This window comes from Manacus vitellinus, unplaced genomic scaffold (genome assembly GCF_001715985.3).
Source record: "Manacus vitellinus isolate BGI_N305 unplaced genomic scaffold, ASM171598v3 scaffold_10_pilon, whole genome shotgun sequence".
Taxonomy (NCBI): domain Eukaryota; kingdom Metazoa; phylum Chordata; class Aves; order Passeriformes; family Pipridae; genus Manacus; species Manacus vitellinus.
Genome location: NW_021938838.1, coordinates 9,997,321 through 10,021,511, shown reverse-complemented (window position 1 = coordinate 10,021,511; position 24,191 = coordinate 9,997,321). Strand labels below are relative to the sequence as shown.

At 37.9% G+C, this 24,191-nt stretch overlaps 1 protein-coding gene across 1 annotated transcript in view; it reads left to right on the top strand.

Moving 5' to 3' along the window:
- The first annotated feature begins 5,755 nt into the window (after positions 1-5,755).
- SIAH1 (siah E3 ubiquitin protein ligase 1) overlaps positions 5,756-24,191 on the top strand; it is a 67,613-nt gene continuing 49,177 nt past the window's right edge. Inside the window, exon 1 of the mRNA XM_018084794.2 lies at positions 5,756-5,805. The gene's annotated coding sequence lies outside the window, so the exon portion shown is untranslated. The remainder of the gene's footprint in view (positions 5,806-24,191) is intronic.

Genomic DNA, 24,191 nt, shown 5'->3' with positions numbered 1-24,191 from the left:
TGCAGGGTGAAATCCAAGAAAATCCATTTGCCTGCTCATTCAAGCTGAGAAATACTATGCTGGAGTAGTTAGAAGAGAAAATATAAATTCACAGCTCTCATCAGTAGAAGATATTTTGAATGCTTTAAAAGATCTGTGATATGTTGGCTGTTGAGTTGGAAATTCTCTTGACCATGACTACTCTTTCAGAGTAGTTTTAGTATCTTTAACAATTGCACTGATACCCATTTGTCTTTGCCCTGCCTGTTCTAAACCTGAATGTTGTGATGTTAACAGAAAGTGATGCTGTTTACATAGAAATGACATGTTTATGCAGAGTTCATACCCTGCAGTTAGCAGTCAGCTCCACCCCTTTAAATCTCTTCTGGGATCTCTCCCAAAAGGAATGTGGAAAAAAAGGAACACAGTTTATGAAAGCTGACCAACAGGACCACTTTCAAGAGCGGAGCAAGGTGAAGATTACTGTGTCTCTGTGTCTTTGTACAGACTTAAGTCTGTTATACCTTCCCTTTAACCAGCTTCTGATGCTGTGCTCATATTAGTAAAATTAAATTGGACCAGGAAGAAAATGTGGGCTACAAGAGCCCCTGTTGAACTTCTGATGTACTGAGCCTTACCCTGATGCACTAGTGGTCTTTCAGTTGTCTTGTGAAGTTAGAAACAGAAAGTGAAGTCTTGCTCTTCTCTTAACAGAAGCAACCTGAAAGAGAATTGCAGCAACAAAAAGAAGAAGAGTTTTAGGAACAGTTATTACACCATCTCAAAAATACAAATGAGGATGAAGAAAGGTTTTTAATATGTTTTTGCATCTGAACAGACACATCTTAATTAATTTTTATTCTGTATAAATGAATAGGGAATTCATTATTCAGGTGGGCAGAGCCATTCTGACCAGCACATTTGCCAAGAAGTAGTTGTTACCTACTGTTATGCAATCACCAAGTTTCACCTTGCACTGCCTGTGTGCATGTCTGAACGTGCTCCTCGAAGAACTTGTCTTTTGCTTATGTGCATCCTGCTTGCATATGTGTTCCATTTTTAGGTGTTGGTGGGGAGATAGCATATTCTATGAAATAAAGATTACAATATATGTGTGAGTTGGAAGGGACCCACCCAGGTTGTAGAGTCCAACTCCTGGCCTTGCACAGGACACTCCAAGAATGCCACCCTGTGCCTGAGAGTGTTGTCCAAACACTTCTTGAACTCAGGGTGGTGCTGTGACCACTTCCCTGGGGAGCCTGTTCCAGTGCCCAACCACTCTCTGGGGGAAGAGCCTGTTCCTGGTATCCAACCTAAATCTCCCCTGACTCAGCTTCAGGCCATTCCCTTGGGTCCTGTCTGGTCATGAGAGTGAAAAGACCAGTACTTTTTCTTCTTTCTCTATTTCTTTGTGTAGAGTCTGTTTCTGAAGCATTTGCTTTGTGCTATTCAACCTTTAGTTGCTGAAACAACCCAACTAGAAGCAGTATTTTGAGTGGAAAATAACAGGAACCTTCCCTTCTGTGTGAGTGATGTGGCATTTCCCTCTCCCTCCCTTTAAAGGGGTAAAGTCCTGAGACTTTGTTCTGATTCCTGGTGTGAGGCTGAGTAAAGATTTCTGTGACAAATACAGCAGTTTTCTGTTGAAAGGAGTTTTTTCTCTTAAGTTTTAAGAGAATGTAATTTAAATAATTGAATTCCAGTTGTAAACAAGTGAAGCTCCAACGAGTCCCAGTAGTCAGTGCCAGTGCTGCTGTTTTTCCTTTCTGTTTCAGTGCCATATTGGGAGAGCTTGTGTTTTGGAAGAGCATTTCTGAACTGCCTTTTGCAAGAGCAGAGAAAGTGCCTGTGAAAGTTCCATGACAAACAGTGACTCATACAGCGTCTTTCTAATACTGGCAGAGTTTCCTTCTGTTTTGCAAGCTTGCAGGCTCTATTTGATATGAATGCCTTTCTTGCTAGAATTTTGTGTAGCTGCAACCAGTGCTATTTTTAGATCTGGGCCTGATTTATGTCCCGGATGGCTCTGTTTTATTGGGAAGCTTGTAGCTCTGCTATAATTCATGTACAGGGCCTCTTATTTTCATAAATACAGTTTTGAATAATAATGACTTTGCAGATTCAAAGCTAATCTGCTGTGAGAAGTAAAGCTGTCATAGGGTATTCCGGTATTTGGTGTCTGGTTATATAAGTAGGTGTGTCTGATGTGTTCAGTGTCTCATTTTTATCACAGAATAGAAACCCAAGTGCCTTAAAACAGTGCAACTCACCATGTTCAAAGTACTCTTAGTGCCCCTGACAGCTACTGTGGGTGCTGTTTTGTACATATACTTTGGTATTTAACTGCATGAAGTGGAAATACTGCAGAGCTCAAGTAGATGGGACAGACAATTGATGAATTTTAAAAAACAGATGGATTTTAGATTTGTACATTTCTCACCTGTGCATTCATGTTTAGAATGTGGTTCCATTGTACTACTGAAACTCTGCAGCTGTGTATGACAAACCAAGTCTTGCTGTCTGCCTTATGGATAGCTAAATTCTGTCAGATCACATTAGATAATTTTAAATGGCACGTTCAAATGAAGCATTTTTAAGAAGATACTAGTTTTGAATGCATTGGGTCTCCTTTTCAGTCTCCACTGGAGTATTTTTAGCTGTTTCAGAAATTATACTTTGGGTGTACATAAGAGAACTACAGTATTACATATTTTTAATAAAAACTCCCAGAAACTACAGTCCAAAGACATCAGAGTTCTGCTGAAATATACCAATTAACTTTTATTTTCTCATCATTTGTCACTAAATGCAGGAATAATTGTGATTCAAATCCAAAGTAATGTATAATTTTTTCCCAGCTGTTGAATGAGCATGCAGTATGCAAAGTATTGTTAGTAATCTTAGTATTGTCAATTTTAAGATAAAACTTGGCTTTTTTTACCATTGGTAAAAAAATAAAATGCTACCTTGCATGTGCTTTATACAGAAATACAGGCACATGCCCTTCTTACAAAGACTGTTAAAGGTGAATCCAAACTGAGCGTTTCAGTTCTTTAATTTTGTGTAATTGTTTTGGTGGTCACAAAAGATTTTTAGGTGTTTCTGGAAAGAAATACCAGCGCTGACATTCCTGTGACAGTAGAGGGTGCCACGGGTTCACTCCTGCCTTAAAACACAGCTCGGCTTCCGACGGCGATGGAGAGTGTTGGGGGTGATCTCTGAACACATCAGTGCACAGTGACCCTGTCTCAGTGCAGAACTTCACTTGTAGGTCTTATTTTGTCTTTTTAGTGCTTTACTGATGTCCTCACAGCTGTGTGGTAGGTTTCATTTGCTTCCTGGCTCAGGTACTGCTCTTTTGTTTGCTAATAGTTTAGGTTTGATTTGCAAATGAAATTGGTAGTAATATATTAACTTTTGATACGAGTTCTTTGAATTCAAAATTGCAGCCAGAAGTCTACTGTTGGGACAATTCTGGTTTTCAAAAGTTATGATATCAGCACAATAGAAATTATATTTTTAAAAAATAAATAAAATAAATTCAGAAATTCAGGGGCATTACATCAGAAATCAGAGAAGACATCACAGAGACTCACATAACAGCATGAGAGCAGAACTGCCTGCCTAAAACGTGGTTAGGGGTAAAGCAGAATCCAAAAACAGAGGCAGGAAGGGACCAGCCCTTTCACTGGGACAAGGACTTGGGAGCACACAGGACTGAGTGATGCTGAAACCAGTGTGAGTGTGACTCCAGTTGGTGAGGAGCATTACTGCACCCCGAATCCACTGGACCCAACTCAACTGTGTTCTGCAAAGACAGAAGGAAATTGGGAATATCTAAAAGGCAGAGCATGAAGGTCTGGCAATATTTTCTGCAAGGAGGAGAAGATATATTGTGATTTATAAATACTTTGTGTAGGAGATCTTTGCAGCAGAGGGCTTTGAATTAAAAGAGGCACATCAGAGTGCTTTGCCAGATCTCCTACTGGCAGGACACCAAGAATATGGATAAGGACATTCTTGACATTCTAAAGTCAAGGGGCATGAAAATAGTAATATTTGACATTCACTGGGAACAAATTAATGTTTTCTGTTGCACTTGTAGCTGCTCAAGGATTCTTTTCATTAGGAAAATAGAATTTGTCATATTTTAACTTTTATCCAAATTTTTATTCTCTTGGCATGTGTGTCTATCAGCTGTTAGCACCTAATCTAAAGAGAAATTTCCTGAGCTAAAATGTAACTTGTGAAACATGTAACATCAACACACAGCTTCACAATGTTCAGACTTCTTTCCCTTCCAGATTTGAGCCAGAAACAGACTTTTGAGCAAATTAATAAGGAAATAGCACTAGAAATGAAACAGTTTAAGACAATGAAAGCATGATCTTGAAATTAATGTGCAGTCTCTATCAATTCAGTGTGTGCACATGATTATTTTTCTTTAAAACCATTCAATACATTAATTTTGACTAATTATTGAGAGCTCTGAGTCATAAGCAGCAGGTGTTGTAGTGGCCTAAAATGTTACCATGGTGTTTGCAGGAGATTCACTTCAGCTGCCCTTGCTCCTGCAGGATTCTGTGTGTTGCTTTCCCAGTTGTCACAGCTGGCATATTGGTTTAAACTGTTGTAGGTCATGAGCCTGAGCCCCCAGTTCTCTGCTGTCAACAAAAATGCAGAGAAGATACAGATATAGTAGCTAGATTGTTATCCTTTGTTTTATAGCATCCATCAAAGCCCTACTTTGTAAATGGAAATCAAATTAAGCTTTCCAGTATTACAGCAGCTATGAGTCTTCCAAATGATGATGGATTGAAATAATTCATGCAAAAGCCCAGGATATCTCATCTATCCCATCTGGTGGGTTTAGTCTCAGGGCCTTTCAGGGGCATTATTCAAATGTTTCTGGTAGGAGGTGAATGTAATTGCTGCTTGAGGAGCTATTTGGGAGGGGAAGTTATGATTTCTTTTAATATGATATTTAATTATATACAAATAATAAAGCAGCTTAAATAAGTTTGTAATGTTCCTGTGAAAATGTTATAACCCTTCATTTCTTTCCTCACCAATAGGCTCTTGCTTGCCTTTTGTTTGTCTCATAATGCACTAATGGTGAGTGGTGCAGAGTAAAAAGGATGCAATGGGAGTCTGCCTTAAATTGTGACTGTCAGTCCATAGGCCCATAGGTGGGAGGAGAAGAGCAGAGTTGGACTCTGTACAGACTGTAGAAAGGGCTGGGTATTAAATCGTATCTTGCTGTACAATACAAGTTCAACAGGGTTAAAATTTTACACTTTCTAATATTTGATCTGAGTTAATGGCCTTTCTGAGAATTGTCTGTTCTACAATTGATTTGACACTTGATGGTCTGAGCAGCCTTGGGAATAGGGGCACATTTTCTATTATATCTTAGAAGAAAAAGGCATATATATATAGATAGATGTATATATATATACATATACATATATACATACTGTGTTGTTCTTATGTGATGTACCCATTGGCTTTAGAGCATGTGAAGGTCTATACCAGGACCTATCATTATGTAGCTCATCAGGGCAACATTTGCAGTCCATCCACTTGCCAAAAGGTAAAGCTGCTTCCAAGACATTCCTGCTGATGATAAAAAGAGCAGGGGGGATTTCACCAGCTCATAACAGAGCTGTGGGAGAAAACAGGGTGCACACTGTGATGGGCTGCAACCTTCTCTGTGTTCTCTTTCAACCAGGTTGTTCCCTGAAGCTTTCTGAAAGCACTGTATTGAAGATATCTGTGATACCCCACTGCCCCTGGACTCCTAAAGCAAGGCTCTGCACTGGCAAGGTAATGTAGCTCACAGGTGAACACAATTGGTTGGTAACTGATATGATGGAAACACCTCACAGACCCACCTGAAATCAGGTTCTGCTACACCATGTGATTTGCAAATTCAGAGTAAAAGATAGACCATGTTATGAAGAGACTGCATTCTGAATGGAGAATTTGAAGAACAAGGAGAGTAATGCAGGCATATATAGAGTTTAATGGCTGTTTTTTCATACAAGGTTTGGGGAATGGGGAGGGCTTCCCCCTCTAATTTTCTATTTATCTTGTAGTTTTGATTGTTGTTTTTAATCAATTTTTTGGTTTAGTAATCTATGGAAGTTATTGCTTTAGTGTAAGCCTATGATGTTTTGTATTTGATTCTAGTGGATTGGTGAGTGACTGGGGCATGGGGAAGAAATTAAACCAGTAATGCAAAGTCAGAATTTTGAGCTTGAAAAACACATGACTAACTCTTAATTTGTAAGGGCAGCTTGTAAGTGATATTTTTTGTATGCCTATGCAAGACCATTTTCATGTTAGCCACAGTCATCTTGCTGCATGTTAAATAGTGAGGTATATCATAATGTTTTAGTGAAAAAAAATTGTAGCTATTTATGGTGTATTTATAAATAAGCTAGCAGGTTGGACCCGTTATTCCATTACGTGGGGTTCATTTCCCATGACAACTCTGATTCAGAGTAGAATTAATTTAAAAGTAAAAATAGCTACTAAAAATCTTGCTATGATTCTCCTTGGTATCCTCAGGTGCCTCTATGCCATTTGAGCTAGTTAGATGTAATATTTCTCTCCAAGCTACATATAATGTATCAACCCTGATGTAAAATTAGTGCACTTACTTGAATGAACTTTCGCCTGTGCATGTTTTTCCCAAGGATTGAAGCAGGCTATCATCAAGGAGTCCTCAAACTGTTAGCTTGTCAAAAAAATGTGGTGCTGTGAATTGTAAGGATGAGTTACTGCTAAACTATTTACAAAAGCTTTTTGTAGGTAAAAATCCATTTAAAGGTGCTGCAGAACAAAATACTTTCAGGCTAAAAATAATACTTGAGATATACAGAGGACTCTTCACCTGTAAACTCTAGAGAATTATTATGAAGAAGTACAAACTATTTACTTACACTGATGGGTAAAAAAATTTAAAGTGCAAAAGAGTCTATGGTTTGGCCAAAAGAGGTCTGCTTAGGCAATTTGGAAAACCTGTAGTTTGAAATGGTAATAAAGAAAAGGATAGGAAAAAAAAAATCTTGTGCAGAAAGTACAGTTTGTACTGTTGGAGCTGTTACTTTCACAATATTTCCAAAATTTTGCCAAAAAAAAGGTAAATATAATATTTGCATCAGCATATGTAACATAAATATTTATACATACAGTTGTTGCCTGTTAATATATAGACATTTTCTAAGTGATGGTAATGCACTAAACATGCTCTCTTTCTGTTGATTTGACATTTAATATAGTAAACCTGTTTAATAATTTTTAAGAAGGTATGTTATGTGCATTTGAGGAAATCAAACTATCTGAGCTCTATTTTCTTAGCCTTTTCTGCTTTTCAGTAGGGATGCTATTCATCAGTCATGGGTTTTGGTTTTAAATCTGGAATAATTTTGTAGGCAATGTGAAGATATACGAGCAGTACTCCTTTTTAGTTTTTTTTTTATTTTTTCCTTAACAGGGCAAGATTTGTTCCAGAAGGTTCTCGGAGCTTTACAGGGCACTTAGGGGTCTAAAGATACAGGAAGGAGCTCTGTGGCATTTTCAGAAGTGCATGGGTACATAAATACTTCTCAAAGACCACAGTTCTTTAGGTAATTTAGAAAATGTGGCTTTAGCACCTAAGCACTTACATTTTTGAAAAGCCCATATTTTGTCTTCATATAGTAACACCAAAATGTGACTACCTCAGAAAAGCAAATCAGACGTAGATTTACAGTGGGAGGTAAATGTGTTTTAGGTCCCATGCCATTAGCACCATCTGGAGCAGTATGTCAGATGCCACAGGAATGCACAACTGCAGCCATGTGGCTGTGCAGCATTTCCATGTAAACTGCCCCAAATGTGGCTACAGTTTGTACTCTCAGACAGGGGAAAAACAGGACTGGTTTCACAGTAATAAAACTGTGGACTTGCTAAGCTTACTGGATGCAGTTCCAGTTCTGATCATCATTAAACTTGCTTTCATGGAGGTGGAGGGGGTCTCAGGGTACAGATTCAGAGCTGGAGGCACAGAGGTGAGGCAGATTGTCCTGCAGCAGCGGCACAGGAGCGAGGTCTGAATGTCGAGGGATGTGGGGAATGCTGCACTGGTTTCATTACAATTGTTGGTGCAGGCAGAGATTGTGATTAGAAGGTTCATCACGTGTTTGGTGCTTTAACAAATGAGCCCATAAGAAAGTCCTGAGTCCTGAGATACCAAAGACCAGTAGTTGTCACTTGCTGGTAGTAAAGGCAGTGGGTTCAGTATCTTGATGCGGAGCCCGACGTTGAAATGATTTCACAGAAACTTCAGCGTGCATCAAAGTGTCTGGTTTTGTCTAAATCTGGCACAGAATGATAAAGAGCATTTCCAGTATGATGTATGCCACAGAGCCATTATGAATGTCTTTGGCACATTAAATGTATTGATGCTTTGATCTTAGATTAATATGAAATCGGAGCCTTCTTGGCCTGAAAGAGCTTCTTGACAAGCTCCCTCTCTGCCTCTGAAGCTTTTGTTTTGCTGGTGGTTTCCAGGCCCATAGCTCATCCTCAACCATAACTCCTGCAACTCCTGCTCACTTACATAAGTAAGCATAAAATTGTTTACTTGAAACCTTGGTACACAAGTGGCTTTTTTTTTTTAATATATCATAGAATGGTACAGATTGGAAGGGACCTTAAAGATCATCTAGTTCCAAGCCCCGTGCCATGGGCAGGGACCCCTTCCACTAGAATAAGCTGTTGTGAATTTAAAATACAAAACTAGCAAGCAACAGAGTGTTTGCATAAAAGTGAAGAAGCAGTCATGGTGATTTGGTGTGACTGACAATGCTCCTAATCTGCCCAGCCTGGCAGTTGGGAGGTAAGCTTCTTACAAGTGTTTGTCTCCTTAGGAATTCCCTTCTGCTTAACCAGTGATAAAGAGATGATGGTCCATTTAACCATAAAGGCTTCTCCACCAGCTGCCTCTGTATTTATTAGCACAGTTTCTATAACACAGGAATAATTTATAGTACAATGCCATATCTGATTACAGAAGCGTTTTGTGATATTTTCTGTTTCTTGTGAATTGTTTAATATGAAGCAATCATGCAGAAATGCTTGGATGTGTGAAGTTAGTGAGGCATTTAATTAAGTTGCAAGGCCCAATGAATGCACTTGCAAATGGAATATTGAACATACCACTTATTTAATTCGTGAAACAAAATTGGTTGTGGATTTGAAGAAAAGAAGACTTGCAGACATGTCCTTCTAAATTCTAGAGGCATCGTAACATCTGTAGTTTGGGTTTCATTTGTAAGTGCCCTAATTTGGGGGTTTATGTTTTAACTAATTTAACTAGTTTAATAAAGCAAATCCTTCTAGCAAATCCACCCTTGACTCTGCTTCAAATGGACCAAAAAAAGGTAAATCTCTTTCTTTCTCTTTGAAATGAAAATCTAATACTTTAAAAAAAGAAAACAAAATATTTTTTGTGAGGTTTCTCTTTTGGATGGGGGTGTCTTGCTTTTTGGTGTGTTTTTGAGGGGGTAGGTTTGGGATTTTTTTGGGGAGGTTTTTGTTTTCTTGGGTGATTTTTTTGAGAGGGAGAGAAGAGGGCTGTATTAGTTATTCCTATTGCCTACAAAGGTACCATGTGTGGGTTTTGAGTTCACACAAACTGGGTTAATCTGGGGCTGTCATAAAGGGCATATGGTCTTGCAAAGAGCATATGGTCTGGAAGAAGGCATTCATTGTAGTGCTCCAGAATCTTCCAGCTGGTTTATCAACAGGGTAAACTGAAGCGTTCACTGGACAAGTCTGCATGTGTACCTGGGGAGTCAGTGTAAGATTTTCTTATTTGAGTGAGGATGCTCAGCTCCCATTGTAATCTATTTACTGGAACTGTTTCCCATCAAAAAATAGCTCAGAAATTAAAGAAAAACCTTGGCACAAAGACAGTCTTTGGAAATAATCCATATGCCAGTGAAATTTCTATTTGGGAAGCTTATAGCCTTGTGCATTTAATTCACAATGTCTATTAAATACTCTAAAATTTTACTCGATCACTAAGATCCTCTTTCCAGTCCCACACATGTTATTCAGCTGACCTAAGAGGTCAGCTTGTTTGGGTTTTTTAAAGTTTTGGGAAAAAATAATCTCCAGGACTGAACTTTTTCCACTAAATGTATTATTGAAGAGGCTGATGATATTTGCTATTAGTTCTATTTGGCCCACTGTTTGCCTACTCGGTGTCAAATATAAGGTTTTGAATTAGAAAATAAAGAAAAGAATTTCATTTGTAGAATCAAGGAAGCCATCTAAAGAGCCATCGTTGTTCAATGCCTGTAAAGTTCTAAGCACAAAAAAATTACTCAGCTTTTTTTTTTTTCCATCTGCAGTAACTTAGATCTGCTTAACTTCAAATACTTACGTGGAGTCCTTGAATATTCGTATATCTAAGTGAATAAAACACATTGTGGCTGTACAAATCCTTCTGTGTTGGGAGATTTTATAGCTGTATATATGCAAAATAGGATTCAAGATTTCCCCTAAACACAGTAACTGCAAAAATCTTGCTGTTATTGAAGCAAAACTAAGGCTCCAAGCTTGTGTGTTGGACCCCAAGATGATTTTCCAGAATATCTTTTTGAGGAGGGGCATAGGAGAAATGGAATTACTCATGTATAGATATGAGAATTTTGATATGAAAATTCTTGTTTCCATGAATATCACAGTATCATGTCTATACAGCTCCTCTTTTTAAAGTAGTAAAGCCAGTGTCTAGTATGCTTATTCCTCTTTTGTTTTTAAATATTGTGTTTTTTCATTTCCTTTGGCTTTCTCGGTACTTGTGTTCCTTACATTCTCTGTAGTGAATGCTTTTGGGAAGTCTAAGCATGTTTGATGAAAGATCTTAACTTTCTTTTATTGTCTCTGCAGCTGCATTTGGTTAGCAATTAATGCAAGATAGGGCTCAGTTTTGCTTAACAAGGCAATATAATCCTAGATTAATTTGAGTTAAGGACTTCAGGAGATCACCTAGTCCAGGCTCTTACTGAAAGCAGGGTCAACTACAAGATCAGGCTGCTCAGGGCTTTATCCTGTTGGGTCTTGAAAACCTCCAGGAGCTGAGACCATGCAACTTATTCCACTGCTTGGCTGTGCCCAGGATCAAAAGATTTTTTTTTCCTTGAATCAATGCAACCCTCTCTTGATTCAATCTGTCTTTTGCCTCTGATCCTTCCACCCCACATTACTGTGAGGGGCTGCCTCTGCCTGCTTGAGAACCTCCTTGTAGGCACTGGGGAGCTGCTGACCAGTCCTCACAAAGACTTTCCTTCTCCAGCTGTATCAGTGCTCTTTCCTCTGGCTTAATGAGTGCCAAATACAGGGAGAACAATGACTTCCTTGGATCTGGTGGCCTGTTCCTGTTAGTACAGCTCGGGATGCTGGTGGCCATCCTGGCTGCTGGAGCGCGCTGTGGGCTGGTGTTTGGCTTGCTGGTATCCAGGATTCCCAGCTCCTTCTCAGCACAGCTGCTCACAGCCAGACAGTCCTCAGTTTGTGTTCTTCCACAGGGTTGTTCTGTCCCAAATAGAGAACCTTGCTCTTGTCCTTGTTGAATTTCACAAGTTTCTGCTGACTGAAGCCACTAGCCTGTCCTAAGTCCCTCTGCATGGGAGATTCCCCCTCAAGCCTCTTGATTTTCCCCTCAAATTGGTTTCTCCCAATTTAGACACGCCAACCAAGCTGCAATTCAAGTTCAAGTTGAAATTTTTTTAAGGTATGCTTATAATAAAGTTGAAAATACGGAAGAGTTTTCTCATTATGATTTTAGTCTAAGGAACTGCAAGTTGGGATGTGATTTTGGAAATGTTTTCTGAAGCTCTTTTAGGAATTCCTTAGTGGAGCAAAACTTAGGTTGAGAAATGTGACGTGTTTCTTTGCAGAAACAATTAAACCACAGTGGTTTTTAGTAGGGTCATCTTTGCATGTTGTTCTTATGCATGTTTAGTTGGTAGACACAGTTGCAGACACAACAGATAATTTGTGGAAAGGAGATAATCTTCCCCTGCAGCATTTCAGTTTGATGTGGCGTTTTCAGAATGGCCAGGACATGTAAAACAGGGAGATGACACACACAGAAAACCTGCGTGTCAGTGTAAAAGCCTCAACATTCCAGTTTTGGCAACAGAAAATCCTGCCAATGAAAATGAGGTAGATACCTAAGCAGAACAAATCAACAGGAAATAGCCCATGAAAAGGTTTCTAACAGAAAGTCATTGGGGGTTTTTAGCACAGTGAGTATAAATTTCACAGATTATATGCTTGTTTAGTCATCAAGGTAAATCTGGGGAAGACAAGATCTGCTTAACGGTGATGCAATTAGCAAATGGTATGGAATTGTTTAATGTTCCATGTATTAACATTTTGCTTTTAACTTTTTTAGACATTCTTTGCCTGTCTAAGTGCTCTACATTTGTTAATTAACTCCATCTGCTGAAAGTCTGGTCTGGAAGTTTAATAATATAATGAGTTGCTTTGTTAAAAAATTGTGCCTGAATGTGCTACTGTTGGTTGAAACAAAGAGAATTTAAGGCAAATATATCTTGGAAATATCCGTATTTGGCTGGTGATGTCAACAAATCCTAACCTGTTATAGCTATAGTTCTTCATGTTTCAGGTTTATAGGAAAGGGTATGCCATGCTTTTCATCATGAAAAATATTAGATTTAACAGAACTATCTTTATCACATTAGCCTTGTTATGTAGATTGTGTTAAGAAATATAAAGAAAACCACTGAAAGCCTGAGAGGGCTTGAATTTTGCAGATTTGAAACTGCAAGTGAAAGAAAAAACTGCTAATAACTAACTCCACAACTTCTTGGTGAATTCTGTTTGAACCTGATAGAGAAACCGGTATTCTATTTATTAGGCCTTATTCAATATGTGTATTCTTTACCACTAAATGCAAGAGATTTTCTTGGCAAAGTCATGGGCATACTGTTACATTCTTAATGAATATGGGGAAGAAAAGGATATAATACTTACAATCATCAGATCCATATGTTGTAAGTTGGTTTAGGGTATATATTGCTATTGTGTGTATAAGTACTACCATTTGACAAACATCCTGAGGCAAAATGATGCCTTGATAAAACAACTTAATTATTCTTATTGAATATCAAGCAAATTTCTGGCTTGTTTTTTTTTAACTCTGGCTTCTTCATTACACATAATTAATTGTAAATAAGTAATATCTTTTTAAATACTTAATGTTTGCTATTCAAGGAATTGCTGTGTCTGGTTCTCCAGAAGCCACTAACATTCTGCTGTGTTCATAATTAGTCTGCATGCTGTTATGTAGTTGCTAAATAGAGTTATGTTGCACTTTCATAGAGTTTAAAGCCAAGCAGCCAGTAGATTGTGTAGCCTGACATGTAGATGACAGGCAGTTGTAGTTCACCTGATAATTTGGATGATTGTCCTAGGGTTCAGCTTTTTGCATCCTGGGAGATTAAATGCTGCAGATGGAGAATTAGGAGAGAGCATGCTATTAAGACCCATCTAATGCTGGGTAAATGGCCAGGTGAGAGCTTCTTCTGCCACCCACACTGATAAAAATGTTTATCAAAAACAGTGGAACCTCACTGGTAGGAAATATTGACTTTTTCTTGCATCCATTTCTGTTTATCAGCAGAACTGAAAAGCTTTTTTTTTATGTGTAAATATATATGCTTACTGACTGCCACTTATCAAAATTTTCTTTGGCAAAATTGAGGTTTGTTAACCTCCTGTGCCTGTGTCACTGTTGGGGTTTCTGTGCATAATCTCCAGAATACTTTTGTAGTTGCAGAGATGTCTTTCCAAATGTCAAGTGTTATGTTTCTACTTGATATTCTTCTTTACAAATATACAAAAATCCATTGTAAAGAACTACTGAAGTAATAAAATTATTAATGTGGGTATTGCAGACCCTTTTTATTACAAGGCTACACAAAGAGCTGAATTGTGTTAGTTACAATGACCCTCAGGTCTTCCTGTGAATTGCTGCTTTTCAGGACAGCTTCCATCTTAACCATATGTTTTTGTGTCCTTCCTTCCTCCTTCCTGGATATATTGTGATACACTCAATGATATTAATGTTCAACATGACCACCGAACCACGTGTTTAACATCCTTAATGTAACTTGACACCTTAGAAAGTTATTGAGAGTAAATATTTGGCACAAGTGTTTAGATTGCCTATGCAAGTATAAATGGCACGATCCAAGAATGGATCATCTGGTAACCTGCTAATGTTGGTAGTTATGTTTACAAATGTATTGTCAGCCTGTGTTTAGTCCTTTTAGTGTTGTCCCTATTCTGAATAAAATGTTTTATATATATGTATCTTATTTATATATGTCATATATATTTGGATATGATAACAAATTCAATGCTCTGGTATATGCAGGGTAAAATACAGTTGCCTTACCTGCTGATCTTTTCCCCTGTAAATTGCACAGACTTATATGTCATGGTCTACACTTTATGACTGGAGGAATAATTAGCCATTTGTCAGGGGTTTGTGAAGACTGGTGGTGTTTGCAACCAAATAAGTAGAGCTCATTACAAACATACTTAAGCTTTATAAAACTATATTTGCAATCACCTAATAATATATATTTAATAATAAATAACTAAATCTTGGAAAGTTGACCTGGACTATAACCATTAAGCAAATCCTGTCTGTAAGTAAATACAGCTGGAACTTCTTTTGTTTCACTGAAAGTGTCTGAATGGAAAGTAAACTCAGCCTATGGAACTGAGCTCGTGGAGATCATTAGGCTGAAAATTATATTGCAGATTAAAAATGAGGTCCACAGGTTGCTTATTTATGATGTAGCCTGACTGTTCTTTATCTGTGTTTATCTGCCCTAATGTCTTTTTATTTTCTGGGAATACAGTGCTTTTTATTAAAAATGTGAGTAATTTATATTTTACACTATGACATGATCTCTATTAACTTCTTTAAAATCATGCAAAGAATACATTTGGATATCCTTTGCTTCAGAGGATGCATTTCTCTCTTAGAAGTATAATCCACAGCATTAGCTACCACAATGGATTGTAAATATGCAGCTTATCCAGACCACTACAGTTCATTGAAAATTCTGGCTATAAATAGATTTCTGGTAACTGAATATTCAGATACACCTAATGGAGTTTTCAGAACTGCCTAATTGGCTCCATCCCATTGATTTCAAGGGAAAACAAGTGCTTTTGGAACACTACCCTTCTGCCAGAAGTTTTTCATTAATTGAACACGGTTCAGGTTATGTATTATGAGCACATTTTAGGTTGATTACTGAAAGTGGCTTCATAATGTCAAGGCAATATTTATTTGGCTTGAGAGAGTTAAAAGGGATTGCACAACTTGACTAATTTACTGTTTTAATGGATGCTTAGCTAAGGGTGTGTTGTTTGGCATAGGTTCAAACACAGTAACTAATTAGAAAACAATGTGAGGGCTGAGGTGATGGCTGAAAAGGCCTTAGTTTGCTAAGCTCCATCATGCATTACTTAATTTTGCCAGTGTTTAAAGAGACTTTTGGAACACCATGGGAACATGTATGGCCAAAATGGCCTTTCAGGGGAATTTTAACATCTCAAAGCAAAGCAGATGGACTTTTAAGTGATTTGGAAGAAATGAGAGTAGTCAGCTTAATAAAGTAGCAAAGTAAAGGGAATTCTCTGTGTGCCCAACCTAAGATCATCAGCCTCTGACTAATGATTATTAATTTAATAGGACAATTAATTGTGAAGGGGGAAAAGTTACCTATTCAGAGCTGGTTTGCATTGTAGATACTCAGAAATCACCGTTCTTGTCGCCAGCTTGTGCCTTGTGTATCACATGTGATATTGCTCCTTTTAACGCATCTCATAGTTTTTTATCTTTTCATTTGCTTATCTGGTTGTTTATTATAAAGTCCATGTTGAGCCATGAGCAGGATAATTGAATAAACCTTAAAGATATCTAGGGTAGGTTGCTCAATCACTTGTGTTATGCAGTCTGATTCAAGGGAGAGAGGGGGATTTGTGCTGACTGTGAACTTCATCAGTTTTAATATTATGAATCATATCCAAGGAATCCTAGAACCCAAAAACTCAAAAGGCCTTTTTTCAAGTGCTTCCTGTCAATGCACAGGTCTTTGATTACTGGGCTCTATATTACAAACTGCAACGTTGCTTCCTTTTTACAGTTAATTGCTTAGAGACTTAGGAGTATTGGGCTAGATTTTTTTTCATGGTGTCTAGTTTTTTCAAGTCAAGTGTGATACATAATGGTGTGAGAATGGTAAGTTTTTCTTTTGGGTGACTGCAACTGCTTTCTTCAGAGATGGGTATGATTTTTCCTCTACTTTTGTCTTTTTGTAAAGGAAATGCAACTTGGGTCTTTTTCAGGTATTTCAGAATGCTTTGCAGGAAAACGATTGGCAAAACTATATTTCTTCAGACTAACCCCAGTCTGGTGTCTGAGGGAAACCCCCAGTCATCCTTTCCAAGGTGAATGATACTGAAAGAACAAAGGAAGAAGAAATAAGGAAGAGGGGGAAGTGCTTAGAAACAGCAATGTTCATATGAGTCCTTTGTGTGGTTTTGACTATGGAAAATGTCATCCCTTAACCAAACTTGCCCAATGGGCTCTCAAAACTCAGGCTTTGGATCTTTCTTTTTTCCTTTTGCCTTTTCCTGTAAGGAAAAGCAGCAGTGCAGCATCTTGCGTGTTAAATCAGTAGAGATGAGAACAATATGTGTGCAGAAGGCTTTAGGATGCAGTGCTAACATTGCAAATACAAATGAGGAAGAATAATATTAATACTGATCAAGACAGAGCAGGTGTACATGGGAAATGGAAGCTGTGCTGCTCTTTCAGCTGTATTTCTCTGTACAAAGCTGGCAAAAGTTTGGCATGCCCTGTAACAGGACTGAAGGCTACAGTCTAGAAAGAACAGAATAGTACAGCAAAAACATGGTAACTGAATGTATAAGGTGTCTCTTGATCTGTAGGGAAGTATGATGTGTTTTAATGTCTACACACCACCAGCCTTATGGGGGTTTGTGGTGGTTTCGGTTGTTCAGAGTGAGATCAGTAGGTTTTGTCCCACACTTGAGGAATTTAAATATTTGGTTTTCTGTAGTGCATTCCATTGCAGAGCATCTTGTTTTGCTTTTGCCTCTCCCACTTCCTTTCAGAATTGTACCAGCAGCCCACAGCCTTGTTCAGCATTTCAAAGGGGCAATATGAGTCCCAGATCAGAATGGTGTCAACAGGAGACAGTCTGCCTAGTGTCATTTTTTTTGTAAGTTGTTTCTTTGTTTACACTGTGAAATGAGAAGGGGGAAAAAAAATCAAATTGTGCACAATTGGCTCCAGTAAATGCCAAGTGACAGTAAATGCCTTGTTTATGGCCTGGGGAAGGCTGGTAACTTGCTGAATTTCCATGGAGGCTCCTTCATAAAGAAACAGGGCTCAGATCTCCCTTGGAGCTGGTTATGCAATTGGTGGGGCAGGGTTTTGGCTTCTGGAGCAGCAGGCTTGCATAACGTGGTTTCTAATCCAGCACTCCCTTCCCAGCCTGAAAGGACCTTTTTCATAAAGCATTTCCTACAACAAAAAAGTGCTTCCAAATTTCTGCACAATTACTGAAATAATGGTACCCTGACTCCTTAAAAAAAAAAAAAGTCTTTTACAAGAGATTTTTTGACCTCATCTTCCTGTTTATAGATGCTTTTTTTAAAAATAATGAATCATTTATAAGTGCTTTTTTTTTTCATACCACGAAGGCTACTTTTTCTTTTATTAGCAGAATTCTTGTTGATACAACACCGAAGAAATTGAATTATGCCAACTAAGCATTTCTTGGAGGCCTTAACACAAATAGGCTGGTTTCTGAGAGTTTCTTTTTTTTTTTTTTACATGACCTATATACGAGAGCATAGGTGGCCAAACCTGCAACTAGAAGGTTTAGTCTGTGTGCTTGGGGGACGAGGGCCTGAATAATAACATGACATTAATGCCACAAAGATGTTGTCTGCAGAGATGGCTGCAGTGGTTACTTAAGGACAATGGGAATTGGGACATCTTGTTCTTTATTGCAGCCTGGGGCACGCATTCTTCTTGCTCTAACAAGAAACTTCCATCTATTATTCTTCCACTCCCTTCATAACATACACTGCCCCTCTCCAGATGTTTGATTATTCTGTGCATGTTTCTGCCCTCACAGAAATGTGTGCATCTCCCTGTTAGTGTGGTTGAAAACTCAAGAGCAGCCTATGGGTGGTATTTGTGTGTTGCAGTCCAAGTCCTGCTCTGTACAAACTTACTGTAGGGTCCTTAGGGTCAATATGAGGACTTCTGCAGCATAAGCTGGCATAAATGTTTATATTACTGCTTTATCTTCCAAGTTAGAAATGTAGGAAAAATGTGTGGCCTTCTTGGGAATTGGCAGCAGGGCAATCCAATATTCTTTCCCTCCTGTCACTGAACTGCCCCACTGAATCTTCATGCCCAGCAAGGAAAATGTTCCCAGCTTGTTACAAATTTGGGGGTTCTCTGAGTACTCATAAATTAGGAGCTGGTGACTTGGAAAGAGCTGAAGTTATGTATGCATCTCTCATCATTGACAGCTGTAATTACAGATGATTGGTCTCTCTGAAAATAACTTTGGTGGCAAAGAGGTGACAGTACTATTTCAGAAGAGAGCAATCAGAATGACTTACATGAGATCACATGGAATCTGTTATTATGGTATCTGGAGCAGTCATTATTTGCTTTCATGAAAGCAGATATGAAAGGTGAAACTGAGAAATGTGTTTATTTAAATACTATTGCTTGAAATTTTTGGATACTAAGAATTCTAAACCTAATTGCTGAAATCCTCATTCACAAAATGAGCATTATGGACAGCTGAAAGCTCCATAACTGTTGCACAAATATGGGTTGTCATACATTTATGCATTTTTAACCCATTACCTTCAATAATTGGACTCTGCCAGCAGTATTAACAAGGGAAGGCTTTTGCTGGAAAATGTTCAGTGTAGGAAAATCGTTTCTCAAGTCTTAGTTTCTCCATTGTTTCTTTGCTGCCACGAGCATTGTCACCATCATCTCTGCTGTTTCCTTCCACAAACTCTGGAACACTTTTTGACTCCTTTCACAATATCTGTATTATGCCTAATGAGGTGGTAATCAGAGGGACTGCTGTTTTTATCTAGTGAATTCTCTGACACCCAAAGAGATGATTATTGGATCAATCACAGTATCATCATAATTTAATTTATGTCTCTTGGATTCACTAAGTGTTCTTTCAAGTCCCTAGGGGCTTGGCAAAAATAACACTAAACCTCTATCAGGAATTGTTCACATTCGTATTTTGACATTCGTATTCAATAATTTGGTTGGAGTAAACAAAATCTGAGGTGTGGGATGGGCAATTGAAGTAAATTCTTAGATTATTTTGGATCTTATTATTGAAATGCATTCTTAATATCAGCTGAATATAAATCAGGAAGTACGTTTAGAGGTTATTAATAGCAATTAAATCTTTTATGAGAAACTGCACATTTTTAATTAGTGGATACCTAAAAGGCAGAATATGTATCACTGCACTCAATCTGGCTGATCTCCAGCAAGCAGCCCTAGAGTTTCATCTGTGAGAAACTGGAACCCAATCAAACGTTCTGTTTATGCAATCTATGTTATTTAATGAACTACTAACTCTGGAGTTATTTGATCTTTGACAGTTTGGGGGTGGGGATGGGAGGTAAAGTTGCATTCTGACTGGCAAAATCCACATTCATATCAGAGTTTTTAACTGAAGTATAGGGTCGAGTCTGTCGTATAGCAACATGTTCACTAAATTGTGTATGATTGCTAGTTGAGTTCTTACAGTAAAAACAACTAAAGTCTTGTGAACTCAATGTTAAATTCAGTCTTTCATGTTCTGAAAGAGTCTGCAGTGACTAATAATGAATCCAAAACCTATTTCTGAAATTTTGAGTTGCCAAATAAGTTTCCACGGACAAGAGTCACTGAACAAGAGAGCTCTCACTTTTACTCCTTTGAAAGCCCTCAGCTCTGTTTGTCTGGCTCTTTAAGAATAAAATGAAAAAATTTCTGCTCATCTCTCCTTGAAACTGTTCCATTGAGCTCAGGAGCAAGTCCAGGAGGGGCCAGAATGTGTGCAGCTCTAGGATTATCTTATAGGTGTGAATTAAAATAGAAGCACATTATTGGTATTAGAATATTTATATGCTGCACTAGCAATTTTTTATGGACATCAATATTGATGATTGTGAAGTTAGACTTTTTTTTTTCTTAGCTATGGGGAAAAATTCTCTATGTAGACTGAATAAAATACATCCATAAGAGTAATGTTAATCTAGAACAGCTACACCCAAACAATGAGCTCACACCAATGTGTCCCTGCGCATTCAACTGCCCAGCTGTGCCATGTCTGTGCTGTAGATTTGTGTTAGTGCAGCCCCCTGAGCATACATGTCTCCTCTTTTGATACCTAAGATATATTACTGCTGTATAAATCAGTCAAAAATATAAAGTATGTTTATGAAAAAATCATTATATCCTGGCTTTACATTCATCATGGTATGTAGTGGATGGTTTTGAATGAAGGTTATTTGAAACAAACAAAATTTGTCTTATCAGATTATCTAGTTATGTAGCAATCTGGGATAATTCATTGCGAGCAGAAAAGCCTCATAATGGTATATATAATGGGGAAACTTTTCTGTTTATTGGAAAAAAATCAAATTAGCAGCTTCAGAAATAGCCCTGAGTCAGACAGCTAGCTCTATTATTATGTTACTTAGAAGCTAATGTATTATGAACAAGTGCCAAATATTTCTGTGTAATGCAGAGGAGATTAAATGGAAGCTTCTATTTTTGAGATCCGCTTTGTAGCATCCATGTAATCAACAGAAAGTCCTACATAACCAGTAGTACACAGATAGCCCTGCTAATTATTAATAATTATGTAAATGGTCATAATCTGAGAATTATACTTATCTGAAGGATTAAGAATACATACAAATCAACCAAAAAGTTTTGAAAATGAGTTTACAAGTAGTCAGTTAGAAGTTTATTTTTAAAAGATGATGTGGGAGCATAAGTCGGCTATGTAGTTTTGTTTAGTCACATTCCTAAAATGAGGAAGGAGAAAACTCCCTGAGAGGGCTGGACTGCATAAGTTTATCAGATTTTAAATCTGGTCAAGTAACTTGCATGGTACTTGGTTGTTAGAGATGACAAAAGTTGGGAGTTTCTGAATAAGTTTCTGTGCAATTCTTGGCTAGCTTAGTATGGCTTTGTGTTTTCTGTCTTATTTCTTTACTGGAAAGGTCAGTGTGTAGGGTTGCAGAGTTGGATTTAGTAAGAGTAGTTTCTCTAGTTAATACATTGCAGTGGCAGCTCCGAAACTATTGCTCATGCAAATATTCTTGTTTCTGAGACAAATGCCAAAATTGATTTCAAAGACCTCTCTGTTCTAGTAAAGTTCAGATCTAGTTAACTCTGTGCATAGCATTGTCAGTACAGGGGGTTGGACTGATTTGCTTTATTTTCAAATAGGATTTGCTGTGCAGTTCTTACTGTTTAGAAATGTTTAGGACTGAACAGAAGCATCTAGGATATGTTTCACAGGAATGGGCTTATTTAAAAAATTCTCATCCAGAGCAAGTTAGATGGCCTAGTTCTAAGTGAGAACAAGCTGCAGCAAGTGCTGACTCAGTCAAAATTGACCTCCTGTTTTACTTATTCTGTGCTTGTGGAGCCAGGACACAGAAGACATCAGGGAATTTATGCTTCTAGCATGGATGTACAGGCTCTGATTATATGTGTGTTTTCTTAATAGTTCTTGATTGTTTAGTTTGGGGTATGTAAAAATGTCACTGAATTTACAGGTGACTAGCTAAGATTTTGTAGGTAGCAGTAGTTATTATCTTGCACATTTTGAAGTGCCCAGTGAAGGCTCCAAAGAACTTGCTGAACTTGGTGTTAGCATTTCACTTCCACATGGCACTGCCTGTAGAAGAGGATCCAACTCTGCAATGCTCTCCAGTGAAAATCAGAATGGATTGTTGTGGCCACTGGAGGAAGCAATAATTAAGGCCCTGGGAGAAGGAAGGGTTCACTTCACAGCTTCACAGCAGAGCAGCAAGCATGGTAGTATATTGCTGATTTGAAGAGAACCCTAAAGGCAATTACTCTGCCTCATTAAAGGGATTAAAAACACCTTCTGTAACACTTAGAACCTTTTCTATGTTGGCTCTGCAGGCTTTCTGAAAGTAGTTGAACAAGAAACCCAGTTGTGTTTTGGTTTTCTTTTGTAAGGGTACTATTTAAAAAGCACCCTACTTTTAAATCAGAAACAAACTGTGTTTTCAATAGATGTTAGTTAACTCTGAAGAAGTAAAATGTACAGAGACACCTTGTTCCTGTTGGCTTTCAAATGTTTGCATGTTATTACAAAAAATAGAACTTGTGAGCCTAAGCAAGTTCAATTAGGAAGCCTTTGAAAGAGCTTTTTCAAGATGTATTAAATTTACTGGGAGGGTTTTTTTTCCCCTTATGCTACCGAATAAGTTATTCTTCACAGAACATTTCTCATACATGTAGATGGTTCAGCATGGATTAAATCTGAGAACTTTCACATGGGCAAATTCAGTTTTGGTTTTAATGATGAAGTAGCTTCAGTTTAGCTTTATAAGTTTTGAAATTCAAAATACAACATATTAAATTATGTGATAGTAGCAAATACAAGATGATAATTATGCTGTTCCTAAGTATTTTAATAGAAGAAAGATCTGGAATTTTCTTTCTACCACGCAGTCTTGATATTACATATATAATTTTCCCTTAATATGCATTTACACCAATTCCTCACTTGTGTAATCACTAGCTCATTTGACTGAAACTTAAGAATTGCCTAATTCTGTCTCTGTGAAATTCTGTAAAGGCCAATAGTCATTTGAATTTGACTCTCAAATTCTTACCAAATGGTTGGATAAAGTTTATTAGCAGTCTGTTTGTGAGTAGGAGATAGTCATGTGATCACTGTGGTGAGATTCTGGTATGTTTTTAGTGTGTTCCAGAATTTATCCATAGCAGCCTCCTGGGAGACAAATAATATGTGATAGGAACAGAAGATGCCTTAAAAGAGCATGTGAGTTAACACAAAATTAATTCTATGAGAAGTGGTAACAGGCAGAAGAGAATCTGAAGAAAGTCAGAGGTCACTGAAATTAAAACTTAATGCACAGAAACTTTTCTATAGCCATTTCAAGTGCTCAGTGTGTTATTTATAGGTCAAAGTTTAGGAGGGTTTTGGGTTCCTCTCTGTAGTAGCTCTCATGCATGAGTTTCTTGAGCTATTCTCATGAATGAGTCTTTGTTTCTGTTCATGAGGCTTTATATATAAAGGTGCTAATAAAAATGCATATTCTGAATACAAGGCTTTTTCTGTAGCTACCTGTTACTTTACTCCTTTGTTTGGGGTTCTGGAAGAAGTTCCATTTCCTGTGTCTCCCAGGAAGCCCCTACACTCATCCCAGCACATCTGCAAGAGGGTGGGCTGATCCTTTTTGACTCTGATAATACCTGACATTTAGCTGGCTCACTGAAATTCTCCAGGGAGTTTCCAAATGGTGCTATACTCCCTGAGCTGCCTGGTTATCTTAACACAATGACTGAGTTTTATCGCTCCTGGCACTGAGGCAGCTCCTGTGGTGTCAAGCCAAGAAGGACCATCTGGGATAACTTTACAGATAAGTTCCAGTGATTTGCTTAGAGACTTGTATAGACCTTAAAGCAACATTTTTGTTTAGGCTGTGAAGCCTCATGTAGAGATATTTGCATCTGAACTTTTTGTTTCCTCTTCTTTTTAACATACTTCATTATTTTAAGTTCAAACTGCTTGTGACATTGATTCCTCCCTTGTGACAGCTCTGCTCTTACCAACAGGAAGTTTGCCTCTTGTGTGGTTGTTATTTACCAGCATAATTTCCTTCTCAAGAGGACTGTACACACTAAACATATTCTCTAGATGTGCCTTCTGTCATCAGTCCTGTGCTTGAATTGTTCATTATCATGTCTGTGACTCTTGTCTTCTATAACTGATGGGGCTGTTCAGACTGTTTCTAAG